At 45.2% G+C, this 10,205-nt stretch overlaps 1 long non-coding RNA gene across 1 annotated transcript; it reads right to left on the bottom strand.

Annotated features, from left to right (window-relative positions):
• On the bottom strand, positions 1–8,939 carry LOC133503869 (uncharacterized). Its single transcript, XR_009795851.1, has 4 exons — positions 8,813–8,939; positions 5,187–5,305; positions 867–990; positions 1–245 (listed from the first exon to the last, which is right to left on the bottom strand). It is a non-coding gene; the product is annotated as an uncharacterized LOC133503869 (long non-coding RNA).
• Positions 8,940–10,205: the final 1,266 nt, after the last annotated feature.

Genomic DNA, 10,205 nt, shown 5'->3' with positions numbered 1-10,205 from the left:
TTTTTTATTTTTTGTATGGACTACTTTTGAGCAGGCATTGGCAACTTCCAGTATGCTTTCTCTTACGTGACAGTCTGAGTCCCGTATCCTGATGTTGGCTTCAACCCAAAACAGCAGTGCTACAACATGTGAACTTCTCCCAGGCCAGGCTTGAAGTCCCAATGTGCAGCAACAATTTTCACACTTAGTTTAGCAATCACCCAAGGCCGAAGGGGCTTTTCTTGCAATTCTTGGGAATGGAGAACCTGTAAAGGTAATATTGGAATTTTTAACATACATGCATGTACACATGTATTAAGTATCATGCGCATTTAAATAATATTAATGAATATTTTCACCTATTATTATTGTAGCAAATGAAAATTTCACAAAAGAATGTAATAGAGAAATGTATATTTTATTGGAAAAAAATTGTCTATTTCAAATATGATTTTGAAATATATGTAGTACAAAGAGATGGAAACATAACAAAAAGAAATTATACTCTTTCCTGTATGGCATTACATAATTGTGAAATTATAATTTGCAAATGATCATTATATTACTCTTGGCTTCACAAACATAACGTACATTTTAATGTAAGTAAGTTTCTTTCGGGTTGTCCCTTTCAGCGTCACCAAAGTGCACATATATGTTTGGCACAATTTTTTTTTTTTTTTTTTACTCCAGATGACCTTCCTGACATAACCCTTCTCAGGTAGTGGAGGCCCCAGTGTGATATGAACCCTCAACCCCTGATTTACCAAACCAGTGCTCTAACCACTGAGCTATGGGGCCTCCATAACGTACATTTAAATGTGCATGACTTAAAGTGAGAAAAGTCACAGTGTAATGAAATGTAAATCATATGAAATGTAAACACCGACCTTTCCACTGACCAGGTGGTATCCATTTCTGACAACAGCTCCCACATGGCGATCCCAGCCACACACAAACTGATTGTATGCATCCATGCTCTCGTAAGCTTTCAGGTCATCCATGGTATACACACTTGGAGTGAAGATAAAATAGTTCACAATGTCAGGGTAAATTACAGCAGGATAGTATGCCACATCTGTTGTCCATTCCTCTTTGGGTAACTCGTAGGGCTCAACTCCATCAACCAGAGGAAGTTTCTCCTTGTAACGATTTCTTTTGACAGCTGGCAGGGTGTCAACATATTTACACTTGGCAGAAGAGCCTGTCATGCCTTGCTAGATCATAGAGATCAATTAGAAGCGAAGAAACGGTGACGAAATTATATAAAAACTGACTACACTGACAGCACTCGTACTTTCTGGGGGTTTGTTTGTCTTCCAATATGGCAAAAAGTTAATGCGCACATTCGCCAGTGACGTCAGTCGCAGCCCACTTCTTTTTCTTTTGGCTTTAGGGCTTGCCACAGCGTGTCATCTTTTTCCATCTATCTCGTGCATACTCCTCTATATGGTAATATATTTAGTAAACTATTACACAATTCGTCTCTTTAAACTGTCTGCACCGGTCTATAACGGGAACCACGAACAGGTAAAGGCACTCTGTACAAGCTTAACACAATGTGGGATGGTGACACACTCTTGTCTTCTACCTGTTCTAAATGAAGAAGACTTTACATCTTGCACATCTCTGACTCTTATAAAGAATAGTTCCTATAAACAGAAATGTCTCTTGATCTTTTTTCTCGTTACTTTGTTGTTCTTTGTTCTGAATTTCATACCAGGGCAGCACCAACTTCCAGAGAAAAATTCCTTGTGTGTTTTTACACACTTGGGCAATAAAGCTGATTCTGATCCTGATTCTCAGGACTCTGAGGCAAATCCTCTGTCCAAATATTAAATCATAGCAATTGATGTATTTTAGCCGATGTTGGATTTACAGTGGTGAGGAATCAAATTCTCAAGGCTCTTTGCACCAGCTTCCCATCTGACCCTTGTAAATAATTCAGACCCCCTGAATTTTTCTCACAACAAAGGGTTTGAATATGTATGGCTGTGTGATATTTAAGTTTTTCTTCATTAATAAATTGAAAAAAATGTCAATATGGGGGTGCTGTGTGTACATTAAAAAATGAAAGATGATTTTAGTAAAATGGCTGCAAGAAAACAAAAGGTGAAAAGTTTCAGAGCGTCTGAAAACTCTGTGTACCAGCTGTGTCATAACCAGGGCTTGTGGGCGGACCCAAATGCACGACGGCGACAGGTACGTAGTAAGGAGAAAGTCTTTATTCGTTCCAGAGTCGGTAATCGGGGAGTCATTCAACACAAACAGTTCTTTGAGGAAGGACGGAAGGACAGGGTAAATCGGAACCGCGTAAAAAACAGTGCCCACTTGGCTTGGCAGGCATTCAGCCTCTTCGCGGTCCTCAGGTACTCCAGATTTTTATGGTCGGTGAGAACCACAAACGGCACTTGCGACCCTTCCATTGTCTTCACTCCTCCATAGCTGTCTTGATCGCCAGCAGCTCGCCATCACCCACGTCGTAGTTCCGCTCGGCCGAGGTAAGTCTCTTCGAAAGGAATGTGCACCGATGAATCCTTCCATCCTTCACGCACTTCTGGGAGAGGACCGCTCCTATTCCAGAATCTGAAGCGTCCACCTCGACCACAAAGTGCCGTTCCGGGTCCGGCATTATGAGGATCGGTGCGGTGGTAAAACTTGCCTTGAGCCTGTCGAAGGCCTCCTGACAGATCCTGGTCCACTCGAAGGTGTTGCGGGGAGACGTGAGAGCGTGCAGAGGGGCAGTAATGGAGCTGAAATTCCGGATGAACTTAAAGAAATTGGAGAACCCAATGAACCTCTGCACGTCGTTCCGACAAGAGGGAGTGGGCCATTGAAGAACCGCGTTGATCTTCCCGGGATCCATTCGAATTGGTCCCCAAGAATGAAACGGAGGCTTGGTGGAACTCGCACTTCTCCACGTTCACGTACAGCTGATGTTGCAGCAGCTGTTGAAGCACCTCTCTGACATGTTATATGTGGGAGGTCAAGTCCGAGGAGAAAATCAGGATGTCGTCGAGGTATACGAAAACGTTTTTGTTTACTTTCTCCCGGAGCACGTCATTAATAAAGTTCTGGTGCGTTTGTCAACCCAAACTGCATCACCAAGTACTCGTTATGGCCTGTGGGTGTATTGAATGCTGTCTTCCATTCATCCCCCTCCCGGATGCGTACCATCTGATACGCACACCGTAAGTCCACCTTGGTGAAGATCCAGGCCCCCTGAAGTAGTTTGAAAGCGGTCGTGATCAGGGGAAGAGGGTACCTATTCTTTACAGTGATGTCACTGAGCCCTCTATAGTCGATGCAGGGCGGTAGTGAGGTGTCCTTCTTCACGAAGAAGAAGCCTGCTCCAGCCGGTGAGGAAGACGATCGGATGAGCCCTGCCGCCAACGACTCCGATGTATTTTTTCATGGCCTGGTGCTCCGGTCCTGTCAAAGAAAAGAGCCTCTCTCCAGGGGGTGAGGTGCCGGGCAGTAGCTCAATGGCGCAATCGTACGGGCGGTGTGGCGGCAGGGATCTAGCTTTTGCCTCTGAAAAGACATCCTTGAGGTCCATATAACACGAAGGCACCGCGGGTAGCTCCGGTACAGTACCTGGCTCTTCTATTTCAACGGGCGCAACTTGCATTCTCCCATCCTCATGAGTCCTGAAACACCGCTTGCCGCAATTTTCACCTCACGCCCTGATTTGGCCCGTAGTCCAATCGATATGCGGGTTGTGCTCCTCGAGCCACGGACTACCCAGGTTGAGATCGCTGCTCTGCAAGTTGATCACGTGGAAGCTAATTCTCTCCGTGTGAGCGTCCGGAAACGCAATTCTTAAGGTTTGCGTGTGGAGCGTCACCCGACAGAGGAATTTACCATTCACCACGTAAGCGTTGGGGAACCACTGCGTCTGAAAGGTTGCTGGGCCCAACACCTCGACCACGCGGGGGTTGATGAAATTCGCATCAGAGCCTGAGTCGATGAACACTGTGACGGAACACGCACGGCCCTCGGCGCGACTTGGAGTAGCGCCCGACTCGATTCCGCCGTGGTATATCGTACACTCACCGTAGTAGTGATCTTGAGGCCAGGACGCTTCGGTTTGACCGGTCAGTGGGCTATTAAGTGGTCCAAGAGGCCACAATAGAAGCAGCGTCCCTCCAGTCGACGTCGCCGGCGCTCCTCTGCCGGCCAGTTGAGACTCTCCACCTGCATGGGCTCTGTCGCGGGTGTGAGCGCCAGTGGCAGGGAAGCCGGCGGGACGGGCGCCCCTGTCTCTCCTCTGACCAGCGTGTCCATTTGTCCCTTGACAGTTAGTCTCTAGTCGATTTTGAGCGCCAGCGCGATGAGTGCATCCAATGAGGTAGGAAGATCCACGGCGATGAGAAGGCTGCGGATCTGCGGGGAGAGCCCCTGGAAAAAGGCATCGAGGAGGGGGTCCTCGTTCCATCGGCTCTCGACTGCCCGGATGCGGAATTCAATGGCATAGTCGGACACGCGGCGCTGTCCCTGGCGTAACGTTATCAGCGATGCCGCTGCCTCGCCTTCCAGCGCGGCATACTGGAAGACCTGCATCATGGTTTTAGACGAAGGCCATCCAGGAGCGACACGTTTCCGAGTTGTGACTCCACTCCGCCGTGGCCCACGCCTTCACTCTTCACGTCATGTGAGAGATGACGAAGGCGATCAGTTAGTGGTCCGTCGGGAAGGCGGATGACTGTACCGCGAAGTGGAGGTCACACTGAGCGAGGAAGGGTCTGACGTTCCCTGAGTCGCCAGAGAAACGTTCGGGTCGGGAGTGAGGTGTTACTCCGGTACACTGAATCTCCGCAGCAGGCGGGGTTGCCGGAGTGAGCTGGAACGGGGTAGCAGCCGGAGTGGTCGCCCCCGGAGTGGCAGTAGCAGCGCTAGCCTGAGAGGCTAGCCACGGCTCCAGCCGGGCACAGATCTCGAGGAGCTACTGGTTTGTTACATGGAGGGCAGCTCCCTGCTCAGGCAGGCGTCTGCCCTGGACTTTTAACGAGCGGCGGATAGCTTCAAAGTCGCCTAGGTCCATGTCTTGGCCAGATCGTTCTGTCATAACCAGGACTCATGGGCAGACTCAAATGCACGACTCGGGCGACAGGCAAGTAGTAAGGAGAAAGTCTTTATTCGTTCCAGAGTCGGTAACCGGGCAGTCAGTCAGTCAGCACAAACAGCAGGAACAGTAGCGACAGGCTTACAGGGTAGGTCGGGAGACAGCCGTTGGTCGGTACACGGGAGGTTGGCATCAGGACTGCGGAAGTGTGGGAACGAGGCATGCGAGGCGACGATCTGGCGAAGACCAGTCGTCCCCTGGGTCCTATAAGTACAGGGGTCAATCAGCGGGGATGAGGCGCAGGTGTGCACTTCCTAATTAGCGCCAGTCTGCTGGGACCCGCCCAGCCAGGGCTGGAACGGCAGGGCCATGACAAGCTTTAAATGAGTCTTCCTAATAAAAGCTAAAAATACTAATGTACTGAGTCCCTGGTTAGTAACTTGAATGTCATTATTTTTTAAATCAGTGCAAGAATTTAAACTAAAAACCAAGAATATAGAAATAAAATCAAAATGTTTTTTACATACATGCAAACATATACATACATACATACACACACACACATATATATATATATATACATATATATATATATATATATATATATATATACACACACACAATCACACCTAGAGGCAATTTAGAGTGTCCAATTAATGTTGCATGTTTTTTGGGTGGAAACCGGAATGCCTGGAGAAAACCTAGCCAGGAATGTGGAGAACATGCAAACTTCACACAGGCGGAGCCGGAATTGAATCCGGGTCCTCAGAACTGTGAGGCCAACGCTTTACCGGCTGATCCACCGTGCCGCCTGTGCATAACGTCTCTAGTTCAAAATGCATCCAAAGCGCTCGTGCATGATCTTAAAGCTGCTGCAGAAACACCAAAGCTGAAGAGAAAGATGCAAAATTAGAGGATTGGTTGAAAAGTAAGCTCCTTTTGTTTTGTGAATAGCGGATTTTGAAAAAACGGCCAGGTGACAATGAAGAGGAGGAGGGGAGGGAGCTGATGGATCGGCAAAAAAGTGAAACTTTTGGACATGATCAAAGATTGCAGAAGTAACGCTTTTGTGGTGCCATTTTGGTATGAATGTATCAGTGGCACGCCACATAAAGAATGATATGGTAAATATCAACCTGAAGTTGCAATGATGCATTCAACCCCTCGAGGATGAGGTAAAGGTTGGGTTGAAAACTTTGAAAAGTGTGAGACAATCTGGTACGACCTGTTGAGTTTAGGAATTGTGTTGATGGCGTATGTCCTTGTAAAGGGTGTCGGATTAAATTGATTAAATCTCTCATATTTGCTCTCTTGTTTTGATTTGAATGATCTTTTGTCATGCTTAAGCTGCGTACATTAACTGGCGTTTGGTTATCAATGCACTGGTGCTTTATGTATCATGTTTGCTGTGTAAAGAAAGGATTCATGGAGATGTGGCCAGAATGAGTTGGAGACGGTGAGAGAGACACATCCCGCGTTCTCCTTGCGAACAAAAGTGAGGAGAGGGCACCACACCGGCGAATTGGAAGTTATGTAACAGAGGCGCGCTGGAGGTGACATCACAACAATGCACAGTGGACATTCGGTGCGACCCAAGAAGACCACGTATTTGATTTGTGACTTTCTGTACTGCAATAAAAATGTTATTGTTAATTGTTCAACTAGACACTTGTAGTGTTGTACTTTACTCAAGTGGGCAAAGTATAAATGCTGTACCCACGCGTCAGCTTCAGCAGAAGTATCCGAATGATGAATGGTAACTATACAGTGATATAATACAGTAAGTGTTTTATAGTTTACAATTATAGTACACATAATAGAGGGAGTCCTCAGTCTACGACTGGGATCCGTTCCCACAGTAGCGACCTAACTCGAATTTCGACTAAAATTGGATTTCACCGTTAAAGTCAAAATTTACGATGACCGCTAGGATTGGCTTCAACATTCTGGCGACCCTCGTGAGGATAAGCGGCTCAGTAATGGATGAGTGTTGTTACTTCAGATAAAAAAAATGAAATACATTAAAATAAAAAATATATGCTTTACTTCCCATTTGGGAAGGGAGGCTGGGATGGCGAAGAATGAAGGGAGGCTGTGCTCAGCTATTCCTCAAGTACAGGTAGCTGTTGCTAACGGTAAATTCCTAATGAGCATCTTTGCCTTTCTGCTCTTTTAAAGTTCTGAAAATATGTCATGCTTTTCCCAAAATGAACATTAGGCTGATACTAAACCGGCTTTGATTCTGATCCTCAATCCAGAATGTAAGCAATCTTTCCATTTTGCCCACAATCAAAGAACGTTGCTTTGTTTTTTTTTTCTTCACAAAAAAAGCTGCTTCGTGATCATTTTATCCCTCATTGTGGTGAAAGCCTTCACGTGACCTCAAATACAGGCTTTGTCCTCAATAATAATTGCCACGCTCATCCGACTGAAGCCCAAGTCTTTATGTCTTCATGTCCGTCGGTGTTAATCCTCTCATTGTTTTTTTATGATATTAAGCGTCGTTTCCATGGTCATTGCTTTTCTTTCGGCTGGAGCAGCATTGCTTAAAAAAAAACAGCTTTCTTACTTTGGCCATAGTATGTAAAAAGGTGGGTGAAAAGGGCAAATAAAATCCCAGCACACAAACGCAGATAAGCAATATGCATGAGCTAAGCAGAAACCCTAAGGTGCTGGGGCCATAATGTTGAACAAGGCTCAGGTGTCGTAAAGTCGAAACGCTTTAGGTAGAGAGCATCTTCACCCGAGAACTTCCTGTACTGTATATATTATATTTATAAGGTTTTATAATTTAAGATTAAACAAAATACGTCTTTTTGTCTCAAATACGTAAAGTAGAAATACTGTTTACATATTTTAAACATTTGGGTACTTACATAAACATACATCCATCACGACTTCACGGTTTTTCACTTTGCGAGGGTGATTCTGGTATATATATATATATATATATATATATATATATATATATATATATAAATATCTCAATCCATCCATCTATTTTCTTTTGCTGCTTATCCCCACAAGGTTCGTGGGGAGTGCTGGAGCCTATCCCAGCTCTCAATGGGCAGGAGGCGGTGTACATCCTGAACTGGTTGCCAGCCAATCGCAGGGCACATAGAGACAAACAGTCACACTCACAATCACACCTAGGGGCAATTTAGAGTGTCCAATTAATGTTGCATGTTTTTGGAATGTGGTAGGAAAACCGAAGTGCTCGGAGGAAACCCATGCAGGTGTTACACTTTAAGGACTGGAGTCACCCAATTCTTTGTGCAGTATATAGAAGTTATTTTATTTCTGTAAACAGCACAGAATACACGTTTAGTTCACAGTACATAAACAGCACCCGCTAACAGTTCTCACACGTGATACGTTTCAATCTAATGCAGCTTCTTCTGCGAAACTAAATCACACAGCATGTAAACTAACAAATGTATTGGACAAAACTCTTTGAAACAATACTTCAAATAAGTGAGTTCTATTCTAATTCCGGTGTTCAAGAACGTAGAGAAATCCAATGTGACACGTTGAACATTGACAATGATACAGCTGGATTAAAAATAAAAATCATTCAAACACTCTTGCCGAGCTTGGCTCTTATTGTGAAGCAACAGGAAGTTTCACACTCTTTTTCTGTCCTATAGTTCTTTATAGCGTGGGCTTTACCATGTTCAATTCACGTGTCAGAACTTAGAAATACTATAGAAGTTTGACAGCAAAGCATCTCAAACGCAGCAACGACCCCCCCCCCACTCCCGTGTATCCTACCTGTAAACAGCACAGAATACACGTTTAGTTCACAGCACATAAATAGCATCTGCAAACAGTTCTCATCCGCGATACGTTTCAGCGTACTGCAGCTTCTTCTGCGAATGAGCTGGGCGGCATCGGCCGGCTGCTGCAACACAGCGTCCTCAGCTGGCGAATTACTGCTACTATAAGAACGAACACATTTAAACGAAGCAAATGTTATACATGTCGAGTCACTGATGGAGAAGGCAGCAGGGGATCGATTCCCACTCAGTGATGGTGTCGATATCTTCCCTGTGACTGACTGGCAACCAGTTCAGGGTGTCGTCCGCCTTTCATCTGAAGCTAGCTGTGATAGCCTCCAGCTTTCCCGCGACCCTTGTGAGGATAAGCGGCTTGGATAATGAAAAGACTTCTGCCATTAACAGCACTATATACAGTGGAGAAAATAAGTATTTGAACACCCTGCTATATTGCAAGTTCTCCCACATAGAAATCATGGAGGGGTCGAAATTTTCATCGAACATACAGTACATGTCCACTGTAAGAGAGATAATCTTAAAAGAAAAATCATGAAACCACAATGTATGATTTTTTGACGATTTGTGTGATACAGCTGTATATAAGTATTTGAACGCCTGAGAAAACCAATGTTAATATTTGGCCTTTGTTTGGAATTACAGAGGTCAAACGTTTGTTAGTTGTTCACCAGGTTTGCACACACAGATCTTCTCTAGATCAGACAGGTTTCTGGGCTGTCACTGAGAAACATGGAGTTTCAGCTCCCTCCAAAGATTTTTTTATTGGGTTTAGGTCTGGAGACTGGCTAGAACTTTGATATGCTTCTTATTGAGCCACTCTTTGGTTTTCCTGGCTGTGTGTTTCGGGTGATTGTCATGTTGAAAGACCCAGCCACGACCCATCTTCAATGCTCTGACTGAGGGAAAGAGGTTGTTCCCCAAAATCTCACAATACATGGCCGCTGTCATCCTCTCCCTAATACAGTGCAGTTGTCCTGTCCCATGTGCAGAAAAATACACCCAAGGCATGATACTACCACCCTCATGCTTCACAGTAGGGATGGTGTTCCTGGGATGGAACTCATCATTAATTTTCCTCCAAACACGGTTAGTGGAATTATGACCAAAAAGTTCACTTTTGGTCACATATGACCACAAAACCTTCTCCCAGGACTCCTCTGTATCATCCAAATGGTCACTGGCAAACTTAAGATGGGCCTTGACATGTGCTGGTTTAAGCAGGGGAACCTTCCGTGCCATGCATGATTTCAAACCATGTCGTCTTAGTGTATTACCAACAATCACCTTGGAAACGGTGGTCCCAGCTCTTTTCAGGTCATTGACCAGTTCCTGCTGTGTAGTCCTGGGCTGATTCCTCACCTTTCTAAGGA

The sequence above is a fragment of the Syngnathoides biaculeatus genome, chromosome 7, assembly GCF_019802595.1.
Source record: "Syngnathoides biaculeatus isolate LvHL_M chromosome 7, ASM1980259v1, whole genome shotgun sequence".
In the NCBI taxonomy this organism is placed as follows: Eukaryota; Metazoa; Chordata; class Actinopteri; order Syngnathiformes; family Syngnathidae; genus Syngnathoides; species Syngnathoides biaculeatus.
Note: the sequence above shows the minus strand (reverse complement) of the source record. Positions and strands in the feature narration are given on the sequence as shown.